This window comes from Triticum aestivum, chromosome 5D (genome assembly GCF_018294505.1).
Source record: "Triticum aestivum cultivar Chinese Spring chromosome 5D, IWGSC CS RefSeq v2.1, whole genome shotgun sequence".
Taxonomy (NCBI): domain Eukaryota; kingdom Viridiplantae; phylum Streptophyta; class Magnoliopsida; order Poales; family Poaceae; genus Triticum; species Triticum aestivum.
This window is the reverse complement of record NC_057808.1, coordinates 169,588,458-169,591,244: the sequence shown is the minus strand read 5'-3', so window position 1 is coordinate 169,591,244 and position 2,787 is coordinate 169,588,458. Positions and strand designations below refer to the sequence as shown.

Below are 2,787 nucleotides of genomic sequence, written 5' to 3'. Positions count from 1 at the left end.
CAGATGCCTATGATCCTGGGTGGTAGCACGATCAAAATTGCTAATCAGATCCATGGACAAAGAGATGCCATTAATTCCAAATCCCCTATTATCTAGATCATGTACGTAGATACAAAAACTGATTAGTACTGGATATTTCACCAGAAAGAAATCTGCCAAGCCGCTCAAGATCCAAAAGTGCAGCTGGGCGGCGGCCATGCGACAAACTAATTAAAATACTCATGATTTCAAAGGGCAGGAAAATAGTAGTGTTTGTTACGGCCAAACGGGTTGATAAATAAACACTAGCTTGGAAACCCGTTTAGAAAAGCACACATCTTAACAAATCCAGTGATAGAAAATGTGGAGGTAACTACCACTAAGTGATAGGAAGAATTTTCCCGGATTAACACTATTCCTGCCACAACATCCTCCCGAACTCCGAATCGTCAGGGAAAAGAAAAAAAACACCGCTGCCCCGACCCGCTACCCAACCCTCCCGCCTCCTCCCCCGAGCGCCTCACCCCGCCGCCGCCCTCGAATCCCGCCGCCGCACATGCCCTCACCGGAACCCGCCGCTGCGTGCGCCCTCGCCGAAACCCGCCGCTGTGCGCGCCCTCGCGGGAACCCCCGCCGCCACGAGCCCCCTGCCGCCGTGCGCCCTCCCCGGACGCCCCGCCGCAGCCCGCCCTCCCCGGACCCCCGGGCCGCCGTGCCACCACCGGGATCCAATCGCCAACGAGAGCCTCTCCGCGACCCCCCGCCCAGTTGTGGTCGTCGCCTGATGCCTCGATGCCGCCGAACGCCGTCTTCCTTCCGGCATCCACGCGCCGTCCGAGCGCCGCCGTGCCTTCTCGCACCAGTGCGTCACCCCCGGTGACCCTTCGCCCCCTGATCTTCTCCACCTTTACCTCCCTTTCCATCCTCGAGCTACTTCTGATCCCCGCCTCGTCCGTGCCATGCAGGTCTCCTCCCGCCATGCCCCTCTCCTGCTAGCAGTCCGGACGGAACCCCTGACTAGTTAGGTTGGCCCAGGCGAGGCTCCACCGCCGCCGCGCAGCCTCCTCCCGGTGGGGCTCCACAACCGCAGCACGAAGGGCGTTCATTGGAGCCACCTCTGGCCGTTCAAGTACGCAGCCCGTTCAAGTACGCAGCCCCTGGAGGTACAACAGCCACAGCTTGTGGAAATTACTGCAGCAACGTTCATCGTCTCCACCTCGTACATTTGATTTTGTACCCTTTTGTCATTTTTCACCCATGTTATTTCAGCAAGATGGTTGTTGAATGCTTGACCTGCTATGGTACTACAATAGGGAGGCCAAAATTGAACTTCACCAAAATCTAGAAAAAACAGGATGAGGAAGGGCGCAGCCAAGTCCAATGTGTTCTCGTGTTGATGAAGTAATTCAAGGAGCAGGTGGTTTCATTCGTATGAAGCACCAACAATAAAATCTTCATCCCCATGTTTGTTTCTTGTTTTATTTCAAGCTGCCACTAACCATTGGCATTTTTTGTCTGATGCTCCACGTCTTGTAAGTGTCCACTAAAAAAACAGAATTTTATGCAATACCAGCAAACAGTAAGTGCGAACTTCTCCGTTTACATTCATCTAAAGAAGTACGTATTTTTTAAAGTAATCTGGAAGTTAAAAGATTATAGTCTAGAGAGTTCAATCATTGGATTTTGGGAAGAATTCATCTTACTGATAAATAATGAATAGAGAAAAAAATTACAAAATAGGTTTTGGGCCAGTACTAAATAGGTTAGGAATTGTTTGGCGTTGGTGGGGTGTTGGAGCGTTACTACTACTTGGTTCACTTCCATTTCAAGGGTCTTGCTTGAAGATATCTTTGAAGCCATAAACACAGTTGTTTTGATTTCAAATTGCGGTCCATGGGTTGAGCTATGAAGCTGAAGTTGTTGTTATGCTTCTGAATATCTACTCTTTCCTGTAGGTGTTGATCCTGGTGCTTGTCGCCATTCACGAGGAAAGATAGTCGGTCTTTGAACGGGTGGGTGATCTTGCTGTTGCTGGGATACTATTCAACATGGGGATTCGATCTCCCTTGAGGTGCAGTGTAGCATGATATATGCTGCTGCCTCTTTTGGATTTATTGTTGAGATGGTCGCTCAAGCTCAATATTGATTAGTCCTTCCCCTAGATCTTTCCCTACATGCTCTATAGGTCATCAGTAAGAACAAAAAGTATGCCTCTAAGCTGCCTGTGTTTATTCCACAAAATATAAGTTAGTATGGCTGCACACGGTCAACTGTTTTTGACCAGTTTCTGTAGTAATTTGTATGGCCGACAATTTTCAGCAGTAATTAACATGGCTGCGGTCCATTGTGTTTGATTTTCAACAGGCCAACTTGATTAATGCTAGTGCAACTCATCTTCAAAAGTGTACATGGACGCATTGTGAAATTTGTTCCTGCTGTTGTTGTTTAGATAGATCACACTAGAACATTTTGTATGAACCATTTACTCAAGTGAGAGAGATAGGCTTCTTCGTAGTTCATCTATTTCCCGGCAAAAGTAGAAAATGTAACGACATTTGTTCCCTGTGTGAATAAATTTGTGTTCCTATGTGAAGTAATGTTTTGTTCCTGGACTAAGAACATTCTGTCCCAGTGTGGATAATTTTTTATTCATAAACTAAGTACCTTTCCTAAAAAATCATATTGATTGAGAACTAAAAAGGGCATCTTTTTTAATAATCTAGAAGTTCAACGAGTTCCACCCAGAAAGTTCAAAAGACATTGTTTTTTAGGGAGAACACATCCTGCCTAGAAGATGCATATGGAATA

General features: G+C 47.1%; 1 long non-coding RNA gene across 4 annotated transcripts; it reads left to right on the top strand.

Annotated features, from left to right (window-relative positions):
* The first annotated feature begins 404 nt into the window (after nt 1–404).
* LOC123119964 (uncharacterized) lies at nt 405–2,572 on the top strand. Of its 4 annotated transcripts, none has more exons than XR_006459133.1 (3): nt 441–841; nt 945–1,142; nt 1,249–2,572. It is a non-coding gene; the product is annotated as an uncharacterized lncRNA (long non-coding RNA). The 4 variants fall into 4 exon arrangements; XR_006459132.1 differs by having other exon boundaries at nt 441–855; XR_006459131.1 differs by having other exon boundaries at nt 405–841; nt 945–2,572.
* Nucleotides 2,573–2,787: the final 215 nt, after the last annotated feature.